This window comes from Arachis ipaensis, chromosome B05 (assembly GCF_000816755.2).
Source record: "Arachis ipaensis cultivar K30076 chromosome B05, Araip1.1, whole genome shotgun sequence".
Lineage (NCBI taxonomy): Eukaryota > Viridiplantae > Streptophyta > Magnoliopsida > Fabales > Fabaceae > Arachis > Arachis ipaensis.
In genome coordinates this window covers 137,576,196-137,593,930 of record NC_029789.2, presented here as the reverse complement: position 1 = coordinate 137,593,930, position 17,735 = coordinate 137,576,196, and positions in this window count along the sequence as shown.

The following is a 17,735-nucleotide window of genomic DNA, read 5'->3' as shown; positions in this document are numbered from 1 at the left end:
AAAATTAATTATAAATTTATAAACTATAAAGACTTAATCAAAAAATTATTGGAAGTATAAGAACTAATTAACAGACTAAATTAAACCTAATAATAATAATCAGAATTACATTGCATTTGTCTCCGATAGGTTGGGAATGAACCCTCCCCGTTAGTCATTTGCATGTTTTAATTTGTTAAATGAAACAAAGTGCAGCCAAACATATGCAGCCAACCCTAAAAATAAAGTATATATATAAAATAAAAAATACAGTAAGATATATAACTAGCTAGGCAAATGTTGTTATTTGTGTGTCTCTTTCTGCTTTGCTGTTTTGAACCCCTCCCTAAAGCAAATCTAAGGTGGGTGTGGGCGCCAGATTCATATGCCATTGTTTTTTTCCTTTTTAAGCTTGTGCTTAGCGAAGCATATTCATCTCATCACATGGGGGTATCAAACTAACAATTATTATACTATTTTTCTTCCTACATTTCTCATAAATTTGTGCCGTGACATTCGTCTGATTTTGACTCTGTGTTTAGATATGTGGTTATTATATCATAATTCGGTTTAAATGGCATATAACGTTTTATTTCGTAACCGATGTTATGAAAAATAAATTACGCTATAAGACCATTTTTTAGTACTAGTTTAAGTTATAACGGACGAATCAAGATATATTATAAATTTTAATGAATCAAGTCAAATTTAAAATAATATAAGTCATAATTAATTTTTATTAAAATTTTAATGTATAACATTATTTATAGATTTATATGTAAGTTTATCAACCAGTATTTAGTCCCCCGATCCACCACTTAATTAGTTTTTCATTTTTAAAATGTAATCAATGGATTTTGTTTTCATATTTCAAGCTAACAAGTTTTTTAATGGCTTTAGCTTTGTTTTCGTTTATTAAGAAAAGACAATTTTGTTCTGACCACCTTTCTCGTTAGTTATTTTGAATTTTCGCAGATATAAAGTATATATGGGATTTTTTTTTATATAAATAAATAAAAGAAATACATTATTTCTCATAATACGGATGCATAAAAAGCTTGACAAAAATATATAAGGCCACTTTAGAGGAAGCATCGGTGAAATAGGTTAACCCTTCATTTTAAGGAAGGTACCCGTGAATTGGATTTGATAGTTGCAGAACCACTTCTCATGCTCTTGGCGCCAATGAAATGGGTATAGGGAGGCCATTTTGTGACTGGTGCCCACGAAATGGGTATATCTGGTGGGACATCCACAAAATAGAGTCCATATCATCTGTACTACAAACGAAATGGTACACTTAAGGTGTACTGCATGTGAAATTGGTTCCTAATTTTCCTATATAAACGCTTGTGCCTATCAGTGTGTTACCATTAACGGAAGAACTATTCTCCTGCAATCTCTTCCAACTCCAAAATCTCTCTTCCACCTCTTTACTTTCTTTCTCTTTTAAATACCGTGGTTGCTAATTTTGCTGTGTGTATGGCTTCCAAAAATATTTATGTGATCATATATCCGAATGGGAACGTTTATCATACGGCAGAAGGTATTACATTCGTTTGTGATGATCCACTTTGGATAATGATTCCGCCACAAACATCGTTGCAAGAGCTGAAGAATTTGATTCTCATGAATACCGATATGTTTAGGAAAAAGAAAATCACGAAGTTGACTACTTGACTTATAGGATGCCAGTTGCAGTAGCCAACTCGTTTGCGTATCAGAAAATGCGGATTAAATCTTACTAGCATGCTTCGATGATGTTTTCTTATCATCGTAGCATTAGAAGCACCTATTCGTTGGAACTTTGTGTGAATCTTCAAGATATTGGTGGAAGCTCATCTAGTTCTAATAATGTGGAGCAAGTTAAAAATTTGGAATCGGTAGAGTTCGTTCCGTTTCAGGATATTGGTAGGGCCCGTAGTTCCACCTTTAAATGATGAGTTTGGAAAACTTTAAATTAATCTTTATGATTACTAAACATTATTAATATAATTATTTACAAAATCATTAATTTGATTTTAATTCACACTTATTTAATTAATAATTTTGTTGGTGCAGATTCTGCTATTGGGCCGAAAAAAAAATGTTACAAGCCCATATATGCATCTTCCTTCAGCCTTGATGTTAAATATGATTATGATGGCTGAATTATTTTATTGGGTCAGTTTGATCTATTACTGCAAGCCCAATGTGCTTTTAAGCATTTAGCTTGGTTCAAAGTGTGTTATATTAAGTGGCTGAAGCAATTTGTGATTAATTGGGCTAGATTGAATTTTGTTGTTACAAGCCCAAAATTAAAATTGCTTGAAGGCAAGCATGCTTGGTCCGAAACTTTTAAGCAAAGAAAGCAAAATTTCAATGCTTCCAACGGATCCCATTTCTTACTTTGGGATGGATTTCAAAATTTAATTTGCTAGCATTGGAAACATAAATGAGAGAGAGAAATTGATTTGACAGCTTTAATGACTCAGAAAAGAGTGAGCATAGAGTTCCTATAGCTTTCCAAGCTTACAGAAGTTCTTCTCCTTCAATGTTTTCATTTTTTATTTTTCTGTTTAATTTTGTCATGTCTTGAGTCTCATGGAAAAAGGCAAACAGTGAGGTTTGTAATGAAAAAGCCATAGAGCGGAAAAAGGCAGAGAGTGCAAAATTAAAAGAAAAAGCCATAGATGTCCTTAGAGGTCCTTTGTACATCTATGTTGTGTTTCATGATTCTGTGGGAATCCCCTTGCAAGTTGGGTTAGCACTTAGCAGTTGAAAGCTTGGCAGTGACCAAGTCAAGTTCAGGATTGGATTTAGTTTCTGGACTTATCCCAGATAGGAAAGGTAGTTCCTAGGGAGAATTGGTATTTGTAATCAAGAATGATTATAGTGAAATTCCATCATCTTTGTGATGGAGACTGGATGTAGGCTGTCTTGCACTTAGCAGCTGAATCAGGATATATCTTGGTGTAATTCTCTTTCTTTTCTACTCCATTTCTACTGCCCAGGAGATAAAACTAAAAATATCTCGTGTTGATCGACGAGACAAAAAGAAAAGTCTCGTGGCTGGGTACGAGACAAAAGAAAAAGTCTCGTGGCTAGGTACGAGACAAAAAGACAAAAAGTCTCCAGGAGCTGTTTCAAAGACCAGCAAGTATTATTGATTCAAAAAGGGGCTAAGATTCAACCCTCCCTTCTCTTAGCCACTGAAAACCATCAATTGGTATTAGAGCTTGGTCTCAAAAAGATCAAGCTTTGCAGCTTGGAGAAAAGATCCAGATGGCAGAAAATAGTGGCTCAAATCTGGTGTCCTACAACCTTACTGAAGGACAATCAAGCAACAGACCTCCTCTTTTCAATGGGAAAAACTACACCTATTGGAAGGAGAGAATGAAGATCTTTGTGTAAGCAGTGGATTACAGACTTTGGAAGATTATCCTGGAAGGTCCCCAATATCCAACAATCACAAGTGCTGAAGGAATTGTCACTCTTAAACCAGAAGCAAGCTGGACCGAAGAAGATAGAAAGAAGGTGGAGCTCAACGCCAAGGATATCAACTTGCTCAACTGTGCTATCAGCTTCGAGGAGTACCGACGGGTATCACGATGCACAACAGCAAAGAAAATCTGGGACAAACTCCTAGTTACTCATGAAGGAACCACCATTGTAAAAAAGACCAGGATAGATATGTTAAACAGAGAGTATGAGTTTGCAATGAAGGAAGGAGAATCCATTGATGAGTTGTTTGAACGCTTCAACACCATCATTGTCGGCTTGGATGCTATGGGAATCAAGTATCCTGAATATGTGCTAGTGAGAAGAGTGTTGAGATGTCTCACAAAAGAGTGGGAAACAAAAGCATTAATTATTTCTGAGAGTAGTGGTCTTGACTCCATGACATATGATGATTTGAGAGGAAATTTACTTGCTTTTGAAAACACTTATTTGAAAAAGGATTAAAAAAAGGAATTGCTTTTACATCTGTGACTAACCCCCTGGATGATGAATCCAGTGATTCTGAAAATGAATTTGTGTTGTTTGCCAAAAAATTCAGGAAAATGGTGAAGTTCAAGGAGAGAGGCAAAGGAGGCAGCTCAAGAAAACAGAAGAAAGATCTCAGCAAGGTGACTTGCTACAACTGTAAGGAAATGGGGCACTTCAAGTCCGACTGCCCTAAGTTGAAGAAGGAAGAAAGGCCAAAGAAAGGAAAGAAAAAGGGTCTGATGGCATCATGGGAAGATCTGGAAAATGATTCAGAAGATGATGAGGAATCCGAAACCTTGTCTCAACCATGTCTTATGGCTGACCATGTTGAACAGGTAATCATTCCTAACCCTAACACTGAATCTCTTCATCTTATGATAGATCATCTTTCTGAAAAAATAAGATGCTTTTTGCTGGATAATCAAGAACTTGAACAACAAATCATCATTCTTAAAGCAGAAAATGGATTTCTCAAAGAAAAACTAAGGGAGGCCGAAACTACTTGTGATCTTGTTGAAGAAAATAAGCAGTTAAAAGCCCAACTTAGAAGCTGTGAAAGTGATCATTCAGTTGTTGCATATGTAAATTGTTTTAAAGAAAATGAAGAGTTGCTTAAAGAGGTCAAAAGACTTAAAGAAGACTTAGCCAAGTTCATTCAAAGTTCTGAAAATCTGAATCAAATCTTGGCTAGTCAAAAACCTCTTTATGATAAAGCTGGCTTAGGGTTCTATAAATCTATTGAGAAACCTCATTTTGAAAACATTGCCTCATCTTCAAATGATACAAGATTTCAAAACCCAAAAGGCTTTAACAAAACAGCAACTCCAAGGTTTTGTAGACTATGTAACAGAAATGGACACTTTCTCATTCAATGCTTTTTTGGTGAAAGGATGATAGGTGATAAAGTTTACAAAGTTGTTTTTGATTATAATGGCTTAGGACATAAGAGATGGTTTAACGTAAAAGGATCCAAGAAAATTTGGATACCTAAGGTCAGTTGAGCTTGTTTTGTAGGTATGCCTAGCATCCAAATGGAAGGAAAATATGTGGTATATGGACAGCGGATATTCTAGGCATATGACCGGAAAGACAACCTTCTTCATAAAACTTGATAAATATGATGGAGGATTTGTCACTTTTGGTGATGACGCTAAAGGAAAGACAGTGGCTGTTGGGAAAGTTGGTAAAAGCTTTTCATCTTGTATAAATGATGTTCTTCTTGTAAATGGTTTGAAACATAATTTACTAAGTGTAAGCCAATTGTGTGATCTAGGTTTTGAAGTTATATTTAGAAAATTTGTGTGTTTAGTTGTGTGTGAAAAATCTGGGGATATTTTATTTGAAGCTAAAAGGTGCAATAATGTATATGGATTGACTCTTGAGGACTTGAAAGAACAAAATGTAACATGTTTTACTTCTCTTGAATCTGAAAAATGGCTATGGCATAGAAAGTTGGGTCATGCAAGCATGTACCAAATTTCTAAGCTAGTTAAGAAAAATCTGGTTAGAGGAATTTCAAATATCAAATTTGATAAGGATCTTACTTGTGATGCTTGCCAATTGGGCAAACAAGTAAAATCCTCTTTTAAACCAAAAGATGGAATCTCAACCAAAAGGCCATTAGAGATGTTACACATTGATCTTTTTGGTCCAACAAGAACCCAAAGTTTAGAAGGTAAACACTATGGTCTTGTTGTGGTAGATGATTACTCTAGATTTGGTTGGGTACTTTTTCTTGCTCATAAAAATGATGCTTTTCATGCTTTCTCAACCCTTTGCAAGAAAATTCAAAATGAAAAAGATTTAAAAATTTCCCATTTGAGAAGTGATCACAGAAGAGAATTTGAAAACCAAGACTTTGAAAAATTCTGTGATGACTTTGGAATTGCTCATAACTTTTCATGCCCTAGAACACCTCAACAAAATGGGGTGGTTGAGAGAAGGAATAGAAGCCTTCAAGAAATGACTAGGGCCATGCTTTGTGAGAATGATATTCCAAAATTTTTATGGGCAGAAGCTGTAAATACAGCTTGTTATATTTTAAATAGGACAATTATTAGAAAAGGGTTGAAGAAAACCCCCTATGAGCTATGGAAAGGAACCCCTCCAAATCTTAAGTATTTTCATGTTTTTGGATGCAAATGCTTTGTACTTAACAATAAAGAAAACCTTGGCAAATTTGATCCAAAATCCTATAAAGGGATGTTTGTTGGATACTCCACCACTAGCAAGGCCTATAGGATTTATCTCAAAGAACATAGGACCATAGAGAAATCCATACATGTTACTTTTTGTGATTCTAACTCAATTCCCAGTACTGTGATAGAAGATGATACAGATTGTGAAGAAGTTGTGAATAAAGGAACCAGTGAAGAAAATTCCAAATCTGCTCAAAATGAAGAATCTGCCAGTCCAGTTTTGTCTTGTCAGATTGGAGGAGACATTTCCATTTTGTCTCCTGAGCCAGCACGAGAAACTGAAACAGTGAGACCACCAGAAGCTCATCAAAGCTCAACACCACTCCGGAAGCCTAGAGAATGGAAGTTCATGAGGGGTTATCCTCATGACTTCATCATTGGTGATCCCTCTCAAGGTGTTACAACAAGATCCTCAACCAAAAGACAATCCGAACCAAGCAACTTTGCTCTCTTGTCACAAATGGAGCCCAAAAATGTAAAACAAGCTCTTGAAGATCCATCATGGGTCAAAGCCATGTAAGAAGAGCTTGCTCAATTCGACAAGAATGAGGTTTGGACACTAGTACCACATCCGGATGGTAAGAAAGTTACGGGTATTAAGTGGGTCTTTAAAAATAAACTTGGTGAGGATGGACAAGTTGTTCGTAACAAGGCTAGATTAGCGGCCCAAGGTTACGATCAAGAAGAGGGTATATATTTTGATGAGTCTTTTGCACCGGTAGCTAGAATGGAAGCAATTAGGTTGCTTCTTGCCTATGCTGCCCATAAGGGTTTCAAAATGTTTCAAATGGATGTTAAATGTGCTTTTCTTAATGGCTTTATTGATAGAGAAGTGTATGTTGCTCAACCGCCCGACTTTGAACATAAAGATTTTTCAAATCACGTTTTTAAACTCTCAAAGGCCCTTTATAGCCTTAGGCAAGCTCCAAGAGCTTGGTATGAAAGGCTTAGTGCCTTTCTATTGGAAAATCACTTTCAAAGGAGAACCACTGACACAACTTTATTCATTAAAGCATCTAATGATGATATTCTCCTAGTTCAAGTTTATGTGGATGACATTGTATTTGGTTCGGCTAATGAGTCCTTGTGTGAAGAGTTTGGAAAACTCATGACTAGTGAGTTTGAGATGAGTTTAATGGGAGAGCTAACTTTCTTTCTTGGCCTCCAAATTAAACAAACTCCTAGTAGTATCTTTATTCACCAAGAAAAGCATGCAAAAGAACTTATCAAAAAGTTTGGCCTAGAAAGTTTCAAACCAATGGGTACACCAATGCATCCAAACACAAAACTTGAAAAGGATGATGATGGCAAAGATGTGGATGAAACAAGGTATAGAGGAATGATAGGTTCACTCATGTACCTTACCTCTTCTAGACCGGACATTGTTCAAAGTGTGGGTGTATGTTCAAGGTTTCAATCTCACCCAAAAGAATCCCATCTTTCAACCACTAATCGCATCATTAGATACATTAAGGGAACTAGTGATTATAGCTTGTGGTATCCTAAATCTAATGATTTTTGTGTAGTAGGATTTTGTGATACAGATTATGCGGGAGATAGAGTGGATAGACGGAGTACATCCGGTATGTGTTGCTTCCTTGGAAGTTCACTCAACATGTGGTCAAGCAAAAAGCAAGCCACAGTGGCTCTATCCACAGCTGAAGCTGAATATATTTCTGCATCTGCATGTTGTTCACAATTAATTTGGTTAAAAACGCAGTTAGAAGATTACAAATTAAAGATCAATAGTATACCTTTATTTTGTGATAATATGAATGCTATAAACACTTCAAAAAATCCTGTTCTGTATTCAAGAACCAAGCACATTGAAATTAAATATCATTTTATTAGAGAACATGTGTAAAAGGGTACTATCGATATTCAATTTGTAAAATCTGAAGACCAACTTGCTGACATTTTTACAAAACCCCTCTGTGAAGACAGATTCTGTACTTTGAGAAAAAGTTTGGGAATGATTGATTTAAGTTCTATTGATAACTTGTGAAATTTTGATTCTGCTCAGTTTTGTCTCGTAGGAAAGGAGGAGATAAAAATCAGAGTGTGTTAAAAGGGCTGTGATCAAGGGGGAGACTGCGCCAAAATTAATTTTAATAGGCCCCACCAAATTTCCTTGACCCCACTCTGACCGTTTTGTTAGTTTCTCTTTGTGTAAATCACAATATCCTTTTGTTGTCTCATCAAATCTTGTTGGAAGAGGATGTTGTCAAATCAAATCTTTTTCTTCATCTAATCCCTTGATTCTAGGAAACCACTTTTCAGTTTATTTCAAATAAAAGAGAAACCTCCTTGGGTATTAACCGCTCCTTAATGGTCATTAAACTCCCTCCAATTCTCTCTCCACTCCACATTTAATGCTTCCCTAACCTCCCTCCTCCCTCACTCAATTCGGTTTCTATTCAACCCCCCATCTTCCACTTCTCCATTTTCATTACCATGAAAAATAAAACCGCCCCTAGAAAAAGTGAAAGGATTTTATTTTCTCAAAAACCGTCCACACCACAATCTCACACCCACATCCATATCCATTCTACATCCTCATCTTCTCCCTCACCACCCTCAAAACAAACAAACACCATGCGAAGGAAAGTCATAGCCACTAAAACCTCTTCAAGGAAGAAGAAAGAGAAAGTTCCTATAGAGGAAGAGGAAGAATCACACACCTCACCGATTCCATCACCACCACCATCTCCACCGAAGAAAGCCACACCCGGAAGGAGTACTCAGAAAACAAAAGGGTTCAGGCTGCACAACACCAAGGAACCCGCAAACCTGGAGTCCTTGGATTTCAAGAACAAATTCAACAAATCACACTCTCACTATGATCCTGCCAGGTTTAACTCCTGTGCTTCATATGAATTCCACAAAGAGGTTCTGGAAAAACGTCATCTCTGTGCAACCTATCTAGTCAATCTTGACTCTCTCACCAACAAAGGGATAAATGTTTCTTCTCTTTTTGAACTTCTTCAATGGACTCCACTGCTCCACATCCAGAAACCGATTTACCCCGGTTTGGTTCGTAAATTCTATGCCAACATGCGACTGATTGATGGCACCATCCACTCATATGTGAAGAGGGTTCACATAACTCTTGACACTGGAACTATTGGAACGGCTCTAGGCTACAAAGAGGAAGGGCCGAGAGCATATATGGCCGAGAAGTGGGACTCACAGGTCGGCGTCAACTATAAGATTGTTCTTCAACACATCTGTGAAAATCTCTCTGGTTTGGATGGGACTACTCCTATCCACAAAGCTCTCGGTCCCACCAACTCTTTGCTTCACAGGATCATCACTCACATCCTGACCCCTCAAAGTGGCTCCCATAATAGAGTAACATTCTCTGACTCTCTCATCATTTTTGCTCTTGTTACATCAACTCCTATAACATTTGGTTACCTTATGATCAGACATATGTGGGAATCAGTTAAAAGCACCAAAAAGGCGAATCTGCCCTATGGAATGTTTTTAACAAGTATTTTTGAATATTTTAAAATTGATCTCCTAAATGAGGCTGTAGAAAACAAGGTATCTATGATTAAAGGAGGAGAAGCTGTTAAAGGAACCAAAGGGAAGAAATATGTGGCTTCGGATAGTGAATATGAAAGTCGGCATGAGTCCTCCAAGGCAACCGAATCTATCAAAGAAATTCTCACAGAATTTTCAAACATGTCGGAGCTCATGGTACAATCCCATAAGGTGGCACGCAAGCTAGCCTATGAAAATGAAAAGGCTTGGATGAGATGCAAGGACATGGTAAGTCTGATGCTGGAGAGCCTTGAGGAGGAGATGGGAGTTGCAAGTGAAGAAGCGGCTGAGGAATCTGAACTTCATTTATCTGATTATTAATCTGTTTAGTATTTGATATTGGCATGTTTAGGCTCAATTTAATACTCTATTTTGTCTGTTAGGATACTGTTGGATCTATGTCTTGATGATACACTTTTAACATTTTGTGTATATTTTGCATATTTTGTGTTCTATATCATTTTTTTGCAGGAGCCCTTGATGCCAAAAGGGGGAGAAATGGTGCAGAAAAATTGAAATTAATAAAACAGGGATGAAATCCTTTTGAGGATTCATGATCACCCTTGTTTCAATGTCTTGTTGAGATGATACATTTGATGTTGATAATGCATTTGTTCTATCTTGATTGTTGCTGCTGCCTGATGTTTATCTTGGTAAAATGCTTGTTTGATTGTAATTGTGATGCTTTTGTCTTACTTTGATAAAATGATTATTGTTTTATTTTTGGCAGTTCTTTTAAGTTGTGATATATGAAGTTTGATAGTTGCTATGGTTTGAGATGATCATACTTGATTAGACAAATTTTCCTTGCTATAATTAAGTTACTCTGATTTATTCTTTGGAAAATACTTTCAAAATAACTTGAAAAGCAACTTCAGGAAACATCAATGTTTGTTTGCATCAATTGTTTTGTAAGAGATTGAGCAGAAAATCAAATTATTGATAACAAATGAGTTTTGATTATCATTCAAATTCTGCTCATAAATCAAGTCATTCAACATTACATAATGAATATGTTGAATAACATTGTTGCCTTAGGCTTGATCAAAATTGTTATAGGTATAAAGCTTTCCTTGGTAAAATAGCATACATTAAGGGGGAGCCATGTGACAATTAGAAAGGAGGAGAAATTCAAATATTCAAAGGGAGTATTTTATACTTTAATCTTTAATTTCTTTCCATTTCAATTTTAATAATGTTTGTCATCAAGGGGGAGATTGATGAGTTTAGAAAACTCTAAATTAATCTTTATGATGACTAAACATTATTAATATAATTATTTACAAAATTATTAATTTGATTTTAATTCACAATTATTTAATTAATAATTTTGTTGGTGCAGATTCTGCTATTGGGCCGAAAATAAAAGAAAATATTGCAAGTCCATATATGCATCTTCCTTCAGCCTTGATGTTAAATATGATTATGATGGCTGAATTATTTCATTGGGCCAGTTTGATCTATTACTGCAAGCCCAATGTGCTTTTAAGCATTTAGCTCGGTTCAAAATGTGTTATATTAAGTGGCTGAAGCAATTTGTGATTAATTGGGCCAGATTGAATTTTGTTGTTACAAGCCCAAAATTAAAATTGCTTGAAGGCAAGCATGCTTGGTCCGAAACTTTTAAGCAAAGAAAGCAAAATTTCAATGCTTCCAACGGATCCCATTTCTTACTTTGGGATGGATTTCAAAATTTAATTTGCTAGCATTGGAAACATAAATGAGAGAGAGAAATTGATTTGACAGCTTTAATGACTCTACACGCTACTCAGCAAAGGGAAGTGGGAAACTTGAGTTTACTTTTGTTCTCTCTCTTTGTTACATTAATTATTGCTCAAATCCATTGAATATTTTCTCTCTTCTCTCTCTACTCTTTTTCAAGCTTTCGGTCATTTCACAGAAATTATGGAAGCCATCAGAAGCTACCAACAAGAAGAAGAAGAAAAAGCTAGTAACAAGACCATCACCATGATGGCAAGAAAAAGCAAACTAAAAGTATGCTGTGGCTAAGATTCTCATCACTTGTGGTAAGATTTAGTGAAGAGATCTTGGCTTCTCCATACCAAAAATGGAAGAGAAGATTTCGGTCAGAGAAGAAGATCATTGGAAGGATGGCTTGTCTCTGATTCTGCTCAACCACCACAGAAGGTAGCTACAGTGGCTACGTGATGGAAGGGGCAGAGATTGGATCAGATGAAGCTATCATCATCATGAAGCATCAAGGGCCAGGAGTTCATCTTAGAGAGCAAGGCAAGGATGGAGGGCTCGGATTGATGAAGATTGGTGACCAAGGAAGAACTAGAGGTAATTGCATGTTGGGTTTTGCATGAGTTATCTCTTCTCTATCTCTGGCCGAACCGGTTCTGGTTGAAGAAGAAGAAGAAGATTGGCTTGGTTTGTTTGGTTTCAACCTTGGAGGATTCTCCCTATAAGTAAGGGTGAACAGTCAGGGTTTGATTCAAGGAAAAGAGTGAGCATAGAGTTCCTATAGCTTTCCAAGCTTATAGAAGTTCTTCTCCTTCAATGTTTTCATTTTTTATTTTTCTGTTTAATTTTGTCATGTCTTGAGTCTCATGGAAAAAGGCAAACAGTGAGGTTTGTAATGAAAAAGCCATAGAGCGGAAAAAGGCAGAGAGTGCAAAATTAAAAGAAAAAGTCATAGATGTCCTTAGAGGTCCTTTGTACATCTATGTTGTGTTTCATGATTCTGTGGGAATCTCCTTGCAAGTTGGGTTAGCACTTAGCAGTTGAAAGCTTGGCAGTGACCAAGTCAAGTTCGGGATTGGGTTTAGTTTCTAGACTTATCCCGGATAGGAAGGGTAGTTCCTAGGGAGTATTGGTGTTTGTAATCAAGAATGATTATAGTGAAATTCCATCATCTTTGTGATGGAGACTGGATGTAGGCTACCTTGCACTTAGCAGCTGAACCAGGATATATCTTGGTGTATTTCTCTTTCTTTTCTGCTCCATTTCTGTTTCTGTTGCCCAGGAGATAAAACTGAAAATATCTCGTGCTGATCGACGAGACGAAAAGAAAAGTCTCGTGGCTGGGTACGAGACAAAAGAAAAAGTCTCGTGGCTGGGTACGAGACAAAAAGGCAAAAAGTCTCCAGGAGCTGTTTCAAAGACCAGCAAGTATTATTGATTCAAAAAGGGGCTAAGATTCAACCCCCTTCTCTTAGCCACTGAAAACCATCATTAACGCCTTTGTGACGTCGAAACAAAATACAAAAAATCGTCATGCACGTCCCTCCCCTTCCAACCTTGTTGCATTCCAAGAAGGTCATGCTGATGGCATGGCAAAAACTTCTGATGAAGATGAGATTGAAGATTTTAGCGGTGACGAAGCAAAAGTTATGCCCGAAGACCAACCGCTTTATCGCGAGACAGTTCATCCAATTCATGTCAAATCGGGAGGTGGGACGAGGGGTGGTGGTGTATCTAGCAGCACGCTAACACACTATTTGTCTTTAAATCTTGGAGCAATGAATTCGACTACCGCAGAAGATAGACCGAGCAACTACGCTTTGTCAAGTGAGATGGAGCTCGAGATTGGGATGAAGTTTCTCAATAGAGAAACAACGATGCTTGCTGTCAAGAACTACAACATCTGCAGAAGTGCGGAATACAAGGTGGTAGAGTCAGATCAAAATCGGTATGTATGTTGATGCAAGTAGTTTGGGAACCAATGTCGTTGGATGGTACGGGTTGCAAAGACCAGGTCTTCCAGATTTTGGAAAATTCAAAAATACTAAGGGCCTCATACTTGTTTGGCAAGTTCAATATCTCAAAATCATGCTCAACTTGATAGCAATGTCATGCAATGCTTCAGGCGCAGAAAAAAACCTCCTTGTTCTGTCACAGTACCACCTATGATATTCTTGGCTAGGCCATAAGGTATCTGCACAATTAATCCGTAGACGATATGCCTTAGTACGTTGGTTAGCCCGTACCTCAAACCATGCCGATAGGCGGATGGGTCACCATCCATCGTCGTTGCGGGCCGATTGTCGATGGAAGGTATCGATATTCAGCGGAGGGTTTGGAGGTCCTTGCTTTCCCCCAAATTGACGCAACACTCGATCAACATTAAGAATCTCAATCCACCAGAAAAATATGAGCAGGACAACCGCCGTGTAAAAATCTCTATGTGGATGGCCGAGAAATTCCGCAGGCACTCTGGACAGAATGCGAGGATCCATGTACGGCAACCAATTAAACTACACACAAAGGTATCCCCGTCAGTACAGGTTAAGATGAACTTCATAACCACAATTTAATAATGGGTTCTACCTAACTCATCCACTTATAGATTGTCCAACCTCAGGCGGTGCCTCAGTAAGCGTTGCTCAGCATAGTCATTATATCCCTTCTTACCCGCCCACCTAGTGGACAACAACAACTTTTAAATAAATTCTATATTCGACCTTAAAGGAAAATTCAAGATGTCACAACACGAAACATGTAATGCCATATAATAACATACCTCATAGCTAACGGAAAATTATAAGGCGTCGTTACATTCGGTGTCTAGAAAGATAGTCTGTAGTATATCCATGACATAAGCAACGTATGACAGCCAGCCATACCTTCGACATTGTAATCTGTTGCTAAGCACATAGCTCGATATAACCAACAAAGAACGGCACTACCTCAACTATAAGTACTTATGGCATCATAATCAGCCAAAATCGGAAGATATCGAATGTGGACCGTGTTGTTGGCCTTGTCTGGTAGTAGCACGCCTCCCAACAAGTACAGAATATAGCAATGTGCATACTAAATGAGGGCATTATCTTGTAAGTCAAGCGGTATCTGTTGAAGACGAGTCCGGAGCCTCTTTAACTTTATGTTGAACTTCGTTGTCCCTACATGGCCAGCTGGAACATCACAAAGAAGTTCTTAACACCATTGCCATATATCTCTCTGGTAGAACTTGTTCTATGACCTCAAAGTACCACTCACAGGCTTGCTATCAATAGGTAACCCTAATTGCATTGCAACATCCTCCAGAGTTATGGTACACTCACCCCAAAGGAGATGAAATGTGTGTATTTTAGGATGCCATCTTTCGACAAAGGTGCTTATCAGTGGATTGTCATACTCGAAAAGCTTTATTAAAGAAGCATAATAAAATCATGATCGTCTTAGATAAGGCTCAAGCCTCTGCCGCCTAATTTCCATGCTTGGATCTGTCGGCTCCAACATAAAAACATTGACATGTGTGCCATGCGGAGTGAGAACATGGGTGGTCTGCAATAAAAAAAATAGAAAATGTAATTGAAGATACTCTAACCAAGATTAAATAACAACAAAATTAGTTCTAAGAAAAATACTAATAACATGATTCACTAAACATAATCACTGATACTAACCTTTATGAAGCAAATGTGCAGCAATATGAATTTCATCCAACCGATTGAGATTTTCTTCTACGTTAATTCCACCGCCACTCATTTTTTTTAAACCACAATACGAAATTTTAAACTCAGCACAAATATTTTTTCCCACCACCCTTTTTATTAAACTTCCTTTCTCTTTATACGGCATGTTTCACTTGGTCCCCTCCCCCTTCTCCCTTTTTATATGCGTCCCAAATCCCTTCACCCTGTCCCTTGCCACCCAGCTCAATAAGTGCATGCTCGTACGAGGACTGGAGCTTACTGAAATTTGCAGTTTTGTCTGTGTCTCCATTTCGTGGTCGCCATACATGAGTTGCTTAATTTGTGTGCGCTGCCAACATTTTGCTCCAATTCGCTGACCCTGCAATGGGCCAATTTGCATGCGCCATTCACGACTTTCTCCATTTCGTGGTCGGCAGTAATGGATTCGGTGCTCAGCTTTTCAGTCTGCCATGACAGATCTAATTCGTAGACGCCTTTTCTAAGATGAAGGGTTAACCCATTTCACGGATGCTTTTCCTAGAGTGGTCCTACGCATTTTTGTCAAGCTTTTTATGCATGCGTATTATGAAAAATAATGTATTTATTTATTTATTTATTTATATAAAATAGCCCTATATATGGTCCGAGTTTTTTTTCCTACTAATATATAAATAAGTAAGTTGAAGTTGCACAAAGACAAATTATATCCATGCTTTAAGTTCAAAAATAAAATAATGTCTCTTGTCAAGCAATCATTAGACGTTGATTTGGAAGAACACAAAATTAAAGAAGAATGCAATTCTGAAAATTCAATCAAGTAGTATAATAATAAGATAGATGAGGTTAAATGCAAAAGTGGTATATGATGTATAGTAGATTAGTGTTAGAACCACCAATTTTCTTTAACTTTCTTCTTGTTAAAGTAAAAAACTTCGTTTAATATGAAAAAGGTGAAAACTCAGATACAGTTGACTTTATGTGAAATTAATAATTAAGAGCTGTTAGATAAAAATTTAGTCAAATTAGTCAAAGAATCTAACAGCTCTCAGTTATCAACTTTACGTGAAGTCGACTACTGCACCTGAATTTTTACCTAGAATTCCACTCTCCTTGTTATTATGAATATTCTCTTTTAACTTTGTTAGAAAAAAAAAAGATTTTTTTTAAAAAAATAAGTTAGGTTTGTCGTCTCAACTAATCAATGTCATTTTAACGTACCATTTCTATGATTATTCATTAGCATAAACAATAACATTGTTTAAGTTCGCATACAGGAACGTGCTTACCAAATCATCACGTTCTACAAAGTGTATAAATCATTAATTAAGGATACAATAACTCTTTTATTTCAATGCAATAAAAAATATTTTGGTTTAGAGGATATGTAATTTGCTTTAATTTGCACCGTGTTGGCGGGTGAACATGAACGAGTAATTATCGATCAATTCCTTTGTGTATGTTTCTCATATTGAATATGCCTTCAACTTTGCAACTTAATTTCATGCCACGTTACGCCAACGTAACCTATTATCTTTGCATGAAGCTGGCATATAACATGTACAATATATGAAGCAAGGTTTGTGTACCAACTAGGGTATCCATTATTCAACATTAAGCATTCTTAACCCTTGGTACCGTGTTTGAACTTTAAGACACTTCACTCATACTGGTTTGAATTACTAATTTATTATTATTTTTCAAGTATTATTCCTTTCTCCTACATATTAATTAATTATATTATAACATTTAGGCTTTTTTATTTGAATAAAACAAAGAAAAATTAATCAATATTATCAGATTTTCCTAAACCAAATTTTAAAACGTGAATCCTCTATCTCTATTAATATATAAATCGTTCTAAGACTTTGTGCTTTTGATAATATGTAAATCACCACATCTTGAGACGATTTATTCATTAAACTCATTCTAAAAATACATATAAATCGTCTCAAGACTTTAAGCTTTCCAAATTGAATATAACTCGTCCAAAGTAGCATGGTTTATAGTGTTTTTAACCTAAAACACTGGAGGATAGCACGATTTACATGCAAAAGGATAACTCACAATATCCTAACACAATTTATGTACAAAAGAATAACTCAAATACCTTAGTATGGTTTATAGTATTTATAGTTTTTTTTTGGGTTAAATTTTAAGCTTAATTTATTTTATACAAAATTTGTAAAAAAAAAAAAAACAGAAAATAATGTAAGATAAACTTAAATTAGATAAGTATAATTTTTTTAATTTAATAAAGAAAAATACTATATTTTTTTAATTAAGTCTTATACAAAGTTTTAAAAAATTTCTTTTTGGTCACCTAATTTTTATTAAATTTTAAGCTAATTCATTAAAAAATTGTAAAAAAACACAAATTTTTAAAATAACATCGTAAATTTTGCAAAAATAACACATACATAAAGTCTTAAAAAACATCACATAAATTATAACTAGACAAAGGACACTATACTATTAATAGAAGAAAGACTTATTTATCAAAAAGTACTAATGTTTAAAGGTTGAAAAATGAATACTTATTGGGGATTTGGTTGAAAAAAAAAATTATTCATTTAGAACTAATGATGTTTAAAATAATATTTTTTTGGCCATTTCAAGTTGTATTTTATTTTAGTTAGATCAAATAATATTTATACAAATA